This window comes from Macrotis lagotis, chromosome X, assembly GCF_037893015.1.
Source record: "Macrotis lagotis isolate mMagLag1 chromosome X, bilby.v1.9.chrom.fasta, whole genome shotgun sequence".
In the NCBI taxonomy this organism is placed as follows: domain Eukaryota; kingdom Metazoa; phylum Chordata; class Mammalia; order Peramelemorphia; family Peramelidae; genus Macrotis; species Macrotis lagotis.
The window spans coordinates 698,435,919-698,452,016 of record NC_133666.1 but is presented as its reverse complement, the minus strand read 5'-3'; the positions used below and the strand labels follow the sequence as shown (position 1 = coordinate 698,452,016).

Below are 16,098 nucleotides of genomic sequence, written 5' to 3'. Positions count from 1 at the left end.
GGCATAATGGACAGAGTGCTAGGTCTGCTGTCCTTTCTGAGTTTACATCTGCCCCAAGATGCTTCTAGTCATAAGATACTGGGCAAGTCACTTAACCCTGTTTGAATCAGTTTTCTCATCTGTAAAATAAGCTGGAGAGGAAAAGGCAAACCACTCCAGCCCCTCTGTCCAGATTGGAACATCATGGAGAATCAGTTAGGACTGAAGAAAATGACCGATGAGCAACAATAGACAATTTATTATAGAAACCATGCTTTTAGTCAAATCAAAAAATCCATTCTAAATGACAAGAAGTTCCATAGTGCCCAGGAAAGTGGATTGATTTGACAGGTGGGCCTTGCATTGCAGCATGGACATCATTTATCAGGAAGCATTTGAAAGATGGTGAGTTTCCTTGATCCGATGGAAAGGTAAGGGTTCTTACTTGGGCGGGAGACCTGGAAATCTGCTCCATACATTCAGGGGCTACTGGATTCAGAGGATACTGGCCTATGAGAACTGATTATTCTATATAAATCTATTTATGTCAGCAAGCAGCCAACGCTTCAGTTCATACTGAGTTATTATTTTGTGGACTCCTTAGCCTTTAAAAAGTGGCAGAGAAAATGTAAGTAATAGACTTAAAGTGGCTTATGTATGTATTTTCCATTTTCTAGAGACTTAGTTGTTAAACAGTTACCAGAATACACCTATGTAGGATGCTATCTTTTGCAGGTTTTAGCTAGTTAGGAACAAAGACCTGCCATTTCATCTCTACTCATGGAGCTTCTGTAGTCAGAACAGTCAAGAGTCTTGAACCTCTGCATCCTCTTTCTCTTCTTGTGTTTCAGGGTAAAATTCATTTCTTATTCCTCTGGGCTCTGATAGTGGAGTAGAAACTGACACAATGACCAAAGAACTGGAATATTATTTTCACAATGGGTATTCATTTAATAATATAGAGAAAATGGATCACTTGGCATCCTTTTCTAATTTTTTTCTTTTTATGAATTTTAATAGTTTTTGTGTTTCCTTTCTTATTTTTGCTTCCTTCTTTCCTCCAAATAGCTATCACTTACCATTGAGCCTCAATGCAAGAATGATTTGGGTTCTGTCACATACTGTATGACCCAAAGAGAGTAAAACATCTCAATACTAAATCCTCAGACCATGCCAGATAAATAATCTCTAAGACTATCAAATTCAGAATAGTGACTTCCGGCCAAGATGGCGGAGAGAAGACAGGCACAGTTCTAAAGTCTCCTGATCTCTTCCTCATCTATCACATGAAACAAACCTCTTAAAAGGAATCCGATCCAGAAAAACCAGAAAGAAAAGCCAGGAGAAAGAACAGCTACCTCAGGATTTGTCTCCCACAGCAGCCTTGGACGAATCTGGCGGGTGAGTCTGGGCTCAGAGGGAGGATCAGCCCCAGATCAGCCAGATTAACAGCTGAATTGGAACCAGGAGTCTGAGGGCCCGAGAGCTGGACCTGCTGGATCAGCAGTGGGGCTGGACGAAAGGGGCTTGGGTCCGTGGGGAAGCAGAGGCGCTGGAGTTGGTGCTATCCCCCTGGAGCTCAGGGACCAGGCTGGGGGAAGTATTCTGGGGCAGGAGAACTGCAGACACCATCCCTAGGCTTCTTGGGTCTGAGAAACTCTGAGGGCACCTCTCCATTGCACAGAGGCCTCTCCCTAAACAAAGGCAAATTATTTCTGCCTCAGGCCCAGGTGTGTGAGCAGAAGAACCAGCCCAGCTGAGCAATGACCTCAGGCCAGGGTAAAGCCCACTACTAATTGAAGGCAAAAGAATTCAATAGCTCCAACTCCAACTTCAGGCAAAGGGAGAAGGCCTCACAACCCAGGTCCCAGACACCCCAGAGAGGGCAACCAGCACCTCCTACTGGCCAGCCGGAGAAACTGCACTCAGTAAAGCCTTCAGTGATCTCAAGCCCAGGTGAACCAGCCCCCCCCCAACTCAAGGTCTTAGCATAATGAAGAAGGGTCAGTGGAAAGGTGGATCCATAGAAAAATTCCTGGAAGGGAAAGACCCCAACTTAGAGAGACCTGGAACCTCTGAGGAGAATACAATCTGGTCTCCAGCACAGAAAGACTTCCTTGAAGAAATAAGGAAGGAGCTTAAAAATTTGGGAGAGACAATTAATACCTTAGAAAGTACAACTGGACAAACACAAAAGGAGAAAAAATCTCTCACATCATCAATTGGACAATTACAAAATGAGAATAATTCTCTCAGATCCTCAAACGAACAAATGCAAAAAAGAAATTAATTCTCTCAAAACCTCAATTGGTCAAATGGAAAGCTCTTTCAAAAGTAGAATTGACCAATTGGAAAAGGAGTTGCAAAAGGTTAATGAAGAAAACTCCTCCCCCCAAAAAAATAATGGAGTCTACAGAAACTAATGACTCCATGAGACAGCAAGAGTCAGTTAAACAAAATCAAAAAATAGAAAAAATAGAAGCAAATGTAAAATACCTCATAAACAAAACCACTGACCTTGAGAATAGATCAAGGAGGGGCAACCTGAAAACTATAGGACTTCCTGAAAACATACCATAGACAATAAAGTCATTTCAATATTGAATATATATGCACCCAGTGGGACAGCACCCAGATTCTTAGAGGAGAAGCTGAAAGAATTACAGGAAGACATAGACAGCAAAACTCTACTAGTGGGAGACCTCAACCTCCTGCTATCAGATCTAGATAAATCGAATCATAAAACAAACAAGAAAGAAATTAGGGAGGTAAATAGATTGTTAGAAAAATTAGATATGGTAGACTTATGGAGGAAACTGAATAGGGATAGAAAGGAATATACCTTTTTCTCTGCAGTACATGGAACTTATACAAAAATTGACCATGTACTGGGACATAAAAACCTAATGATCAACTGCAGAAAGGCAGAAATAGTGAATACATCTTTCTCAGATCACAATGCAATAAGTCATATGCAATACTGGGCCAAAGAGATATAGACCCAGAACAAATTGGAAACTGAATAACCTCATTTTAAAAAATGAGTGGACCAAAAAACAAATTATAGAAAGCGTTAACCATTTTATCCTAGATAATGATAATAATGAAACAACATACCAAAACCTATGGGATTCATTCAAAGGAACTCTCAAGGGATATATTATAGCTCTAAATGCTTATATGAATAAATTGGAGAAAGAGGAAATCAATGAACTAAACATGCAACTAAAAAAAATAGAGAAAGAACAAATCAAAAATCCCCAATTAAGTACCAAATTAGAAATTCTAAAAATTAAAGGAGAAATTAATAAAATTGAAAGCAAAAAAACTATTGAATTAATAAATAAAACCAAAAGTTGGTATTATGAAAAAACCAATAAAATTGATAAACCTCTGGTCAATTTGATCAAAAAAAGAAAAAAGAAAACCAAATTGCTAGTATCATAAATGAAAAAGGTGAACTCACCACCAATGAGGAGGAAATTAAAATAATAATTCAAAAATATTTTGACCAACTCTATGCCAATAAATTTGATAATGTAAGTGAAATGGATGAATATTTACAAAAATACAAGTTGCCCACATTAAATGAAAAAGAGATTAAATACCTAAACAACCCTATCTCAGAAAAAGAAATTCAACAAGCCATTACTGAACTCCCTAAAAAAAAATCTCCAGGGCCTGATGGATTCACAAGTGAATTCTACCAAACATTTAAGGAACAATTGGTTCCAATCCTATATAAACTCTTTGGAAAAATAGGGCAAGATGGAACTCTGCCTAACTCTGTCTACGAAACCAATATGGTACTGTTACCTAAACCAGGAAGAGTTAAAACAGAGAAAGAAAATTATAGACCTATCTCCCTGATGAATATAGATGCAAAAATCCTAAATAAAATCTTAGCAAAACAAATACAAGTCATCACTAGGATAATACATTATGATCAAGTAGGATTTATTCCAGGAATGTAGGGTTGGTTCAATATTAGGAAAACTGTTAGTATACTCAATTATATCAACAACAAACCTATCAGAAATCATATGATCATATCAATAAATGCTGAAAAAGCTTTTGACAAAATACAGCATCCATTCCTATTAAAAACACTAGAGAGTGTAGGAATAAATGGACTGTTCCTTAAAATAATTAGCAGTATCTATCTGAAACCATCAACAAGCATTATATTCAATGGGGAGAGGCTAGAGGCATTCCCAATAAGATCAGGGGTGAAACAAGGATGCCCATTATCACCACTACTATTTAATATTGTATTAGAAATGTTAGCAGCAGCAATTAGAGAAGAAAAAGAAATTGAAGGAATTAGAATTGGGAAGGAAGAGACAAAATTCTCATTCTTTGCAGATGACATGATGGTCTACCTAGAGAATCCCAAGAAATCATCTAAAAAACTACTGGAAACAATTAGCAATTTTAGCAAACTTGCAGGTTATAAAATAAACCCTCATAAATCCTCAACTTTTCTACATATGTCTAGCAAGAAACAGCAGGAAGAGCTAGAAAGAGAAATCCCATTCAAAGCAACCTCAGACAATATAAAATACTTGGGAGTCTATTTGCCAAGACTGACTCAGAATCTTTTTGAAAACAATTATAAAACACTTCTCACACAAATTAAATCAGATTTACATAACTGGGCAAATATCAACTGCTCATGGATAGGGAGAGCTAATATAATAAAAATGACAATTCTACCAAAACTAAACTATCTGTCTAGTACCCTACCAATCAAAATTCCAAAAAATTACTTTAACGAGTTAGAAAAAATTGTAAGTAAATTCATATGGAGAAATAAAAAGTCAAGAATTGCCAGGAGCTTAATGAAAAAAAAGTGCAAAAGAAGGTGGCTTAGCCCTACCCGATCTAAAATTATATTATAAAGCATCAGTCATCAAAACTGGTATTGGCTAAGAAATAGAGTGGTGGACCAGTGAAATAGACTAGGTGTAAAAGCAGGAGATGATTATAGTAATCTGCTGTTTGATAAATCCAAGGAGTCTTGCCATTGGGATAAAAACCCCCTCTTTGATAAAAATTTTGGGGAAAATTGAAAGTTAGTATGGAAGAAACTTAGATTAGACCAACACCTCACACCCTTTACCAAGAAAGGATCCAAATGGTTACAGGAATTAGACATAAAAAACAATACTAATAAGCAAATTAGAAGATCAAGGACTAGTCTACCTGTCAGATCTATGGAAAGGGGAACAGTTTATGACTAAGGAAGAGTTGGAGAACATCACCAAAATCCAATTAGATGATTTTGATTACATTAAATTAAAAAGTTTTTGCACAGATAAAACCAATGTAACCAAGATCAAAAGAAATGTAGTAAATTGGGAAACAATCTTTACAACTAATGATTCTGACAAAGGACACATTCCTAAAATATACAGAGAACTGAGTCATATTTTTAAAAGAAAAAGCCATTCCCCAATTGACAAATGGTCAAAGGATATGCAAAGGTAATTTACAGATGAGGACATCAAAGTAATCTATAGCCATATGAAAAAAATGCTCTAAATCATTAATTATTAGAGAAATGCAAATTAAAGCTTCTCTGAGGTACCACCTCACACCTCTCAGATTGGCCAGTATGACCAGGAAGGATAATGATCATTGTTGGAAAAGATGTGGGAAATCTGGGACACTATTACACTGTTGGCAGAACTGTGAACTCATCCAACCCTTCTGGAGAGCTATTTGGAACTATGCCCAAAGGGCAATAAAAATGTGCATACCCTTTGACCCAGCAATACCACTACTGGGTCTATACCCTGAAGAGATGAGGAAAAAGGGTAAAAACATTTCTTGTACAAAAATATTTATAGCAGCCCTGTTTGTGGTGGCAAAGAATTGGAAATCCAGTAAATGTCCTTCAATTGGGGAATGGCTTAGCAAACTGTGGTGTATGTATGTCATGGAACACTATTGTTCTATTAGAAACCAGGAGGGACGGGATTTCAGGGAAACCTGGAGGGATTTGCATGAACTGATGCTGAGTGAGATGAGCAGAACCAGAAAAACACCGTACACCCTAACAGCAACATGAGAGTGATGTTCAACCTTGAAGGACTTGCTCATTCCATCAGTGCAACAATCGGGAACGATTTTGGGCTGTCTGCAAAGGAGAGTGCCAGCTGTATCCAGATAAGGAGCTGTGGAGTTTGAACAAAGTGCAAGGACTATTCCCTTTAATTTAGGAAAAAAAACAGATAGCTTATTGTCTGATCTTGTTACCTCTTAGACTTCTCTTTAAGGATATGATTTCTCTCTCATCACACCCAACTTGGATCAAGGTACAACATGGAAACAAAGTAAAGACTGACAGAGTGCTTTCTCTGGGGGAGGGGGGGGAAGGGGAAGGGAAGCAAGATTGGGGGAAAATGTAAAACTCAAATAATATCTGTAATAAAAATAAATTTAAATAATCTCCTAACCCTAACCCTAACTTTTCAGTTTGTACTTACCCTGAAACTTCTCTCAGGAATTGGGGTCCTTCTCATCCTGGGCTATAATTCTCCCCTTATGGCCCTCTTCTCCCATCATCAATCCCCTGCCACTGCCTTCAATTTAGGGAAGGGAACAGTCTCCTTTTCTTCATTGCCTTTATGATTCTACACTAACTCTCTGGACTTCTTCACTGCCCTTCCCTCCTGCAGCAGCCCCACCCACCCAGGAAAGTGAGCAGTCTGTGAAGAGAAGCAGCCCCTCCCCAACCCCCCAACTAGCTCACCCTAAGCACAGAGAGTCCTTGAACCCATTTCTGACCAGTCCTGAAGCCCTGCCTGGGGCTGGTCAACAGCAAGACCCCAGCCCAGCAAAAATCCTGGGTTAACAGAAAGACTTCATCCTGGAAGAAGTCAGCAGCTAGACCCCACCTGCAATGGAGGCCAAGAGGAGGACTCCACATCCCCACTAACAGCCTGGGTTTGATTCCTGCCACACGAAGAATCACTTTCAGACTCTGGAATGCAGGTGTGAAAAGAAAAATAAAGATTTGTTAAAAGAAGTTACAACTGTTATAAGAAAATGATAGAAAAGGGTTCAACAGGTATCTAAAAGGTCAAAGGGTCGGAGCCCCTTCCTCAAATCTCTAAATTCTCCCTCAGAGTCCATAGTGGTATGGTGACCTGGGAATGTCCCAAGTCCTGCATTGGAGATTTTACCTTTCGGGAAAGAGTCTCTTTTGGGTGGTCTTGGATGTGCTTCCAGCCTGCTTTCCCTGGCTGCCCCACCAAAAGACAATGCAGTCCAAATAAGATTGTAAGTCAGGCCCTCAGGTGTGGCCTAAATTAGATGATAAAGGAAGAAGGAAGATTCCCTTGACAATGCAAACAAAAGATTTAGGAATTTTGTCTCCAACTGATCTCCTCACTCCCATGCCTAGGTTTCTCTGCATCACATCCTCCTCAAATTATTAGGAAACCAGGTTCTTCTGGGGAATTGGGATGGAGATCTGTCTTCTGGAACTTCTTCAAAGCTGAGAAGAGGCGTAGTGGCCTACACACCTATCCTAACCTAAGACATTAGGGTTGGGGCCAGTGCTCCACTCACTGTGTCACCTTAGCTGCCCCTGTTAGGTTTGTTAGTGAGATAGTCAATTATAGTGACAGTTTTCCTAATATTGAACCCACCCTGCATTCCTGGATACATTGTTCTTATCATAGTGTTTTATCCTCCTGTGATTTTGCTGTAATCGCTACGCTAATATTTTATTTAAGATTTTTGCATCCATATTCATTAGGGAAATTGTCTATAATTTTCTTTCTCTATTCTTAGGATTTTTTTTTTAAGTTTTTGCAAGGCAAACTGGGTTAAGTGGCTTGCCCAAGGCCACACAGCTAGGTCATTATTAAGTGTCTGAGACTGGATTTGAACCCCAGGTATTCCTGACTCCAGGGCCGGTGCTTTATCCACTGCGCCACCTAGCCGCCCCCTTCTTTCTCTATTCCCTGGTTTAGGTATCAGCGCCATGTGGATGTCATGGAAGGAATTAAGTAGAGTTCCACCTTCACCTACTTTTCCAAATTGTAGAATTGGACCCAATTGTTCCTTGAATGTCTGACATAATTCACTTGTGAATTCATCTGGCCCTGGAGTTTTTTTCTTAGGGAGTCCATTGATGGGTTATTGAATTTCTTTTCCTAAGATAGGGTTATATAGGTGTTCAATTAACTTTTAGGGGAAGGGGGGGATGTGAGTGATGAAGGAGAGGGTGGACCATGGGGGAGAATGGTCAGATTTAACACATTTCCTTTTTTACTTCTTGCAACAGGTTGGGATTGGATGGCCTGTCTGGGACCACAGGGCCAGGTGGTTGCTGGGCCTTAGGGATGTGGGCTTGGGGCCTCTTGGTCCCAGAGCTGGTGATCAGTCTGCTGCACCATTCAGCTACCCTACAGCACATTTAAGAAGAGGGACAGAGTGAAAGAAGAGAGAAAATATAGTGTATGATAGTGGGGAAGTACGAATGGAGGGAGTTGCAATCAGCAATGGCAACACTGGAAAAATATGGAAGTAGCTTTTGTGATGGACTTATCCTAAAGAATTTGATCCATCCACGACAGAGCTGGTGGTGTTGGAATATAGACTGAAGTACATTTATTATTATTATTATTGTTATTGTTATTGTTATTATTATTATTGATTTTAATGTTTTCCTCTTTCCTTTACTTTATTGCTCATGAGGGTCTATATTTTTGGGGAGGGGGTATTATGTTTACTCTTAAACAAGAATATTTTCATAATGTATAAAAAATCATTTGTACAAAAATAAAATAAATGTAATAAAAAATTTATTTTTTCTTTTAACCTAGGTAATTTACCTTTGTAAATATTTCTCCACTTCACTAAAATTATCAACTTTTTTGGCATACAATTGGACTGAATAGTTCCAAATTTTTACTTTAATTTCCTCCTCATTGGTGATGAAGTAACCTTTTTCATTTTTGAACTAGTAATTTGGTTTTCTTCTTTCATTTTTTTCAATAAAATTAACCAAATGTTTATCCATTTTATTAGTTTTTCATATAACCAAGTCTTGGGTTATTTCATTAGTTCAATAGTTTTCTTGCTTTCAATTTTATTAATTTCACTTTTAATATTCAGAATTTATAATTTGGTATTTATTTGTTGATTTTTAATTTGTCCTTTTTCTAACCTTTTTAGTGGTATTCTCAGTTAAAAGATTTTTGCTTTCTCTATTTTACTTATGCATGAATTTAAAGATATAGTATATGCCCTAATAACATCTTTAGCTGTATCCCATAACTTTGGGTATATTGTCTCATTCCTGTCATTGTCCTGGATGAAATCATTAATTCTTCCTATGATTTGCTGCTTTATCCACTCATTTCTTAAAATTAGATTATTTAGTTTCCAATAAGTTTTAGGTCTATCTCTCTATGGCCCTTTATTGCACATGATTTTTATTGCACCATGGTCTGAAAAGGATGCATTCAATATTTCTGTCTTTCTGTATTTGATTATGAGGTTTCTATGTCCTATTATATGGTCAGTTTTTGCATAGCTGCCAGGTACTGGGTCCTGGTGAAAAACCCATTTCCTGTAGAACTTCTAAGTTGACTTAGACTGGAGAATTATATTACTCAGTCTCTCTCTCTGTGGGTTTTGCCCCTCTAAATTTTGGCTAGAGTCATAATTTCATGACTTTTGGAGTTTTGGTGAGGGGGGGGGGGATGAGTTTCAGGGAAATCCTGACTTCACGCTGCCATCTTGGCATGGTCTTCTTGAAACTCAAAGGATAACTATTATGACATTCCATTACAATCATTCACCACAGCTTGTTTTGTCATTCCCTAACTGATGGACAACCTTCCAATTTTCAAATCTAAGTCACAAAGTAAAACAGAGCTTTACTATATACATTATATATATATATATATATATTTGTACATTGGACCATCTTTGGATTTTTTTGGTTATATTTCCTATAGATGAGGTGACTGAACCTCAGTGAAGAACCTTGCTCATTGGCAGGAATTCAGCATCCACCCATGAAACATGATAAGTCCCCTATAAACAAGCTAATGACTTTCTGCCAAACCCCCATTAACAAGGTTTCCTTCCAACATAAGTCCCCTGGCAACAAGAAAATAAATTACTTTCCCAAAGAATATCTCTGAGCTAATGCCCCTCTATCTCTGATAACCTCATTTTAAGTCCATTGAGTGCCAGACTACCTTAGACAGTCCAGTCCATTGAGGAGCATGAACACCACAACTCTTGCTACCACTGAAATAAATGCCTTCACTGGGAATTAGAGAAAGTCTGAGTCTGAATTCTTTTGGGACAATTTGCATCTCATTTCATCAAACCCCAACATTGTTCCTGTGAATCCCTGGGAATGGGCTCAGCCCCTTCCATTCTCCTAGGGCTGCTCATCTGGTTTCATTCCCAAGGATGTTTCCTCCTCCATGACTTTCCTCACTCTGATCCTCCCTTCTCTGTACATTTCCTCCATAGTTAGCCCATAGTAATATTCTCAGTTCCCAATGGGCCCCCACATTAACATCCCTTATTTCCTAGTTAACTGGGCAGGTCCACACAGGGGTTGGTGAACTCAAACCCAAGTAGGAACTATTTGAAAAGGGCAAGATATCAAGATTAATACTCTGTTCCAAGCACTGTTCTATGAGAAAGACAGTTCCCACTCTCAAGGTCTTCCTAAAGTAAGGGGATTTTCCTGCTGACCCCACTGGAGTTGCCTTTGGAACTGAGGTCACTAGAGGAAGATATTGGAAGGAGTTTGGAGGTTGACTGGGACTTGAAATGCTCCCTGAGCTCTGGACCCCTGAGCTCCTGTTCTCCTGCCCAGTGGCATGGGATTTAACAGCATTTCACAGACTAGGGAGAAAACTTTTCTGTGATGCTATAGGACATCTTACTATTGTGTGACTGTAACAAGGTGAAGTTTTGGACACACCTTATCTGAATCAGGAGGGTAGAAAGAAAGCTACAGATGAGGCAAGAGCAGCTAGTTTCATTCCTTCCTTGCCTGGAGCTGCTGCTGCCCCATCCTCTTAGTGAGAAAGGTTTGGGATCTGGCCTTGGCAGCTCCTCTTGCAGGGCTGAGCCCCCGGGGACTGAGGGGTATGAACCCCAAAAACGGCAAAAACCCTAAAAAGATACGGTTAAAACAAAATTGACAGAAAATATAGATCAGACAGGAAGCTTTATTGTCTGGGATTTACCATCCAACCCTTCCTTAAAGGGAGGCCAATGAGGTAATGACCATTCCCAAACTGGCAGAGTGGATTATTTGTACAAAAACAGAGAATTGTGAAAATTATTAACCTCCTCTGTGGCCTGAGGATGAAGATGGCCCAATATCCCTGCCCAGAACTGCTCCTCAAAGCATCTTGTCATCAATGTTCAACACTGCCCTTCTGTTTCCTCTTCCTGGTAGGACCAGACTCTGGGCATCCCAGGCATTGTCCTCCTGAGTCTGTATTTAACATAGGAGGGGATGCCCAGGAGTCTCCATTTCTTACTATGTTGGCAAGGTGACTGATAGGGAGGCTGAGGAGTCTCTAAAGAAACCAGTCTTTTTACCAGGATGACACTTCTGAGAAACTTGTAATATTTTGACAGACCTTTGCAGAGAGCCCCCCTCCCAAAGCTTTTACAGTGAGAAATCTAGGTCAGGGCCAGGCCACTGCTCAAAAATTAAAGGGAAATGATGTGCAGGGGCTGTGCCCATGGACTGTTCTGATCGTTCCTTTGGGTGGTCACTAGTGCAGGGACCTGACCCCAGACCTGCAGACCTGGGTCCAGGTTTCTGAGAGTGACCTCAAACAAGCTGGCCCAGGATCTATGCAGCATTCCCAGGTTTCAGGGTGTCTGACCCCTTTTCTCTGTTTCTAGGTCTCTAGGGGACCAGCAGCCTTTCCAGGGGGCATCTCCTCCCTGCAGGAGGCTCCCTCCATGCTACTCCTTCTGAAAAGAGCACCGAGATGCTGACTTGTGAGGCCCCAGGTAAGCCAGGGAAGGGCCTGGTGACTGACAGTCCCTCCAGCAGCTCCTGGGGCTCTTTAGGTGCCAGAAGACCCCACCTTGTTCAGAAGCTGTTTCTCAGAACAACTGGTTATGGCAGAAACCCCAAGGGGGGCCTGGTAGGTTTTGTGTTTCAGTGTGGACCCCACAGACCATGGAAGGACCAGGGTGAGGAAGCAGAGGCCCCACACATCACCATGCCTCCTCCAGGACAGTCTAATCTGACAGTTCCAGAACAGAGCTTGTCCCATAAGGGTACCTTCCCAGGGTTTGTGGATGGACTTTCAGTCACAGCCATGAATGGAGCCCTTGGGGAGTTCTCTGATTCACAGTCACCAGGAGGGAGTGAGGCTGTCTGGAGGAGGGGAATGGGGCTGAAGGACACTGGAGGGGCCTCCCTGCCCAGGGAGAGGAGCCCAGGCTCAGGGCAGGAGGGCAAGGAAGGCCCACAGAGCCTCTACCTCCCTGCTAGTGATCATGAGGTGGGTGACCAGTTGGTCCTTACCCAGCCCAGACCCTCTGTTCTACTCTTCAGGTGTTAGAACAACCTTAAGGTCCCTTCCATACTTCCCTCCCCTGAGGCCTCCCTGCTCTACAGAGGGAAACCTTATTATCTCCCCATGACTTTCTATCTCCCCCCCACACCCCATAGAAGATTTCTCCAAATTGTCTGTATTCCTCAAGCCCTCACCTCTTTCTTCCTTCTCTCTGCAGGTAACCTTTCCCTCTACTTTACTGAGAGCATTGAGGTCATCCCATGATGGACTTCAACTCTCCCTGCCCTCCCTCTCCGCATCTCCATCCACTCTGTCATGGTGGACTAGTGAATGGGGCTCCAGTCATTCCAAGCCCTGCCTTGCCTACTGTATCTGGAGGTACAAGGATGGGTTACCTTTGATGACAGAGGGGTTCAACAGCCTGCCTTCTGCCTCTCCCAGGACCCACCATTTGGTCTAGGGTCACCAGAGGGAGCTGTTGGTCTGAGGTTGGTGATTCAAATGCACTGGCAAGTAGTCAAAGGGCTCCTGAGGTAACTCCCTAGGGCTCTCTGGTCTGTGGGAACCCCTGGCAGGTGTTTACTCCCCGGCCCTTTCTTGTCTCCTCAGTCAATGTTGGGGACAGGGAACAAAGCTGGTGGTGGTTAAAAACTGACACCAGTCTGGTATCATGTGTTTTTTCCCCTTTCAATCCAAGACATGGTCCAGGCCTTCGACCAGGGCTCCCCAATCCCTTTGAGTCCAGGGCAGGGATGCTAGTTGGACGTCTCCATCTTTCAGATAGCCTGGTACCTGCCCAGGAGGCTCCAGTCCTTCCCTTGAAACCTTTCCTGGCCTCAGGCTGTATAGAAATGCCCAGTCCTGAGGAAGGGGGTAAGAGGACACAAGATGAACTGAGCTAAATTAGAGACTGAGCCGAGACTGACAGGAAAAGGGGAGAACAATTGGGGGGGGGCTTTTATTTCTTTTAAAAATGTTATTGCTAGGGGCAGTTAGGTGGCGTAGAAAATAAAGCACCAGTCCTGGAGTCAGGAGTACCTGGGTTCAAATCCGGTCTCGAACACTTAATAATTACCTAGTTGTGTGGCCTTGGGCAAGCCACTTAACCCCATTTGCCTTGCAAAAAAAAAAAAAAAAACTAAAAAAAATGTTGTTAAATATTGTTTTTTCTTTATAAACATGTTCTGATCACCCTTACTCCAGGGAATCCGTCTTGTTAACAATGAAAAGAAATTAAATAACGTGACCCCCTTAGTTGGTACAGTCAACATTCCACATCCTAGAACTCCCCCCAACTTTCCCATTCTCAAAATTATTATGTCTCCAGTTTCTCTCCTCCCATTATATTGAGAAAGAAAAGAAAAAACTCTTATCAAAACAAATAAGCCTCGGCCAAGAAAACTATCCTGTTTCCTGCTCCTTCTTCACTGGCTGGATCCATATGAGTCTCTGTGTGTCATGGTCTAGGCCCACCACAGGTCTGCCACAGAGACCAAATCTCCCCCTCATCCTCAGACAACCTCAGACATCACATTATCAGGGATATGATAAAGAGAGCAGGAGGGTCTCCCAGTCCAGTGGGTGCCCAGTTCCCTGGGCACAGGACCAGATGGAGACCAGAGGCCTGGTGAGTCAGAGAAAATTATTCTGTGCTAGTCATGCCTGTGACCTAGTCATGTTGGTTGAGCCCTAGACCAGGTGAGACTCATACCTGTTTCCACCTGATATGACTATGATGCCTCTGGTTTCCTCTCCCCTTATATAAACCTTCCTCTGAACAAACTGAATGGGACCAGTGGGTCCTTTGGGAAGGACCCACTAGTCACCCACTAGCAGGGAGCCAGAGACTGTGGACCTCAGGACAAAAGACCCTATCCTGCCCTCATGGTCTGAGCCTAGGATCTTCTCCCTTGGACAGGAAGACCCCTCCAGTGCTGCACTCAGTACCCATTCCCCAAATCACCCAAATGGCTCTATTCTTTGTTGATTCTTTGAAAATCCATCCAATGTAAACCCTGAGAAGGTACCTCATGTGCCAAGCCTCTGTCCCAGTATAAATGGCAGCACACAGACCAGTCCCTCTCTCTTGAAGAACAATCCTTTGGAATCCCAGGGAGAGGCCTCCCATCCTCTGCATGTCCTCAGTTCTCCTCTGGATGGTGAAGACCAGGTCTCTCTTGGAGCAAAGGTTCTGATGAACTTCAATCTTTCTCCAAGGGACTGGGGGTCCTGGATTCTAATGGTATTGGATCTTCTCCCTCTTCTTCCTCCACTTATCCACCTGCTTCTGGGATCCCTCCTCTCCTCCCCTCCCCTCCTTCTTCATTCCAATCCTGAATGGTCTAAAGGGAAACCATCAACTGGGTCCATGAGGTCTTCTGAAAGTCCACCCGACATCACCCTCACCACTGGCCACAGGATTTTGGATTAAACTCAGGTTGTCTTTCTGAACTCATTGGTTCTCAGGTCTGAGTCCAAAAGTCTGGACTGAGTTCAGATTTCCCAGAGTCTTCTAAGAGGCAAGATCCAACTTACTTGAATTTTTCTCAGTAACCACCAGGTTTTTGAGCCCAGAAAACCCCAGGCTCAATGGAAGCTTCTAGACTGTTGTAGATTTTCCTTTTTTCCCCGGGTAATATTTTCTGGTATTGCTCACTCATCTGTGTCTAAACAGTCCAGAATCTTCTTCCTTATGGATCATTAGTCCCCATGGAAGGTGAGGACACAGAAAGGAACTTCTCTGAAGAAGCAGCATCTCCAGTCTTGTCCAGGATGGGGTCTTTCCCCCTGAACCCCAGGCCCAGGGAGGGCCTGGCTTAAGAAAGCAGCTTAATGACACTGACAGAGACAAAGAGCATCGGAGGCAGAGCCTGGGGAGGAAAGGATGTGACCCCAGAATGTCAGAGTCGGGAATGATCTCAGGGGCCATGATAGGGTTGGAGTCAGGGAACCAAAAGGTGGAAGTTGGGGTTGGGGGGCTGAATTTACTGAAAATGCTTGACTCAGAATGATGAGACCATATGAGTGCTATTGTGCAGTTGTATATGGGCTGCTCTTTAAGGGTCAAAATGGAAACAGGCTGTGGCTTATGTAGGGAAATAGGACCCAGTGTCCATGCTGAGAAGGGGATGGGGGTCTGCATGAGGGCAATTTGCTCATTTTCAATAATGGGTTGTTCAAACTGTATTCCTTTTGGTCTCCACCTCCCTGTCCTTGTAGGACCCTCCTGGTGTAGCCAAGATAATTATTCTCAGTCCCAGGGCTGGTCCAGGGAGGGGAGCTTTCTCAGGGATAAACTGGCCCAGGGATGCTACAGGACAGGTTGTTCTAGAACATAATCTATGAGGATTCATATGATTAGCATAGGAAAAAAACAAAATTTAGCTATTTTCAAGGGAAAAAATGGTTGTTTTCTTCACCTAGAATTTCCTCTGCATCATTGGCCCAACCCTGGCCACAGGCCCAGGAGCACTGGGATCAGCCAGGACCTGAGGCTCCTCCTGCAGGTCTCCAGGGAGGGAGCAGATTTGCATACATGGGGGCTCCTCCCTGCAGGCCCTGGGCTGGTCTTAAGGGATCTCTG

The 16,098-nt window shown here is 42.3% G+C and overlaps 1 protein-coding gene across 1 annotated transcript in view; it reads left to right on the top strand.

Moving 5' to 3' along the window:
• The window catches only part of LOC141497169 (immunoglobulin lambda-1 light chain-like), a 316,494-nt gene that overhangs the window by 85,384 nt on the left and 215,012 nt on the right, over positions 1–16,098 (top strand). The window lies entirely within an intron of this gene.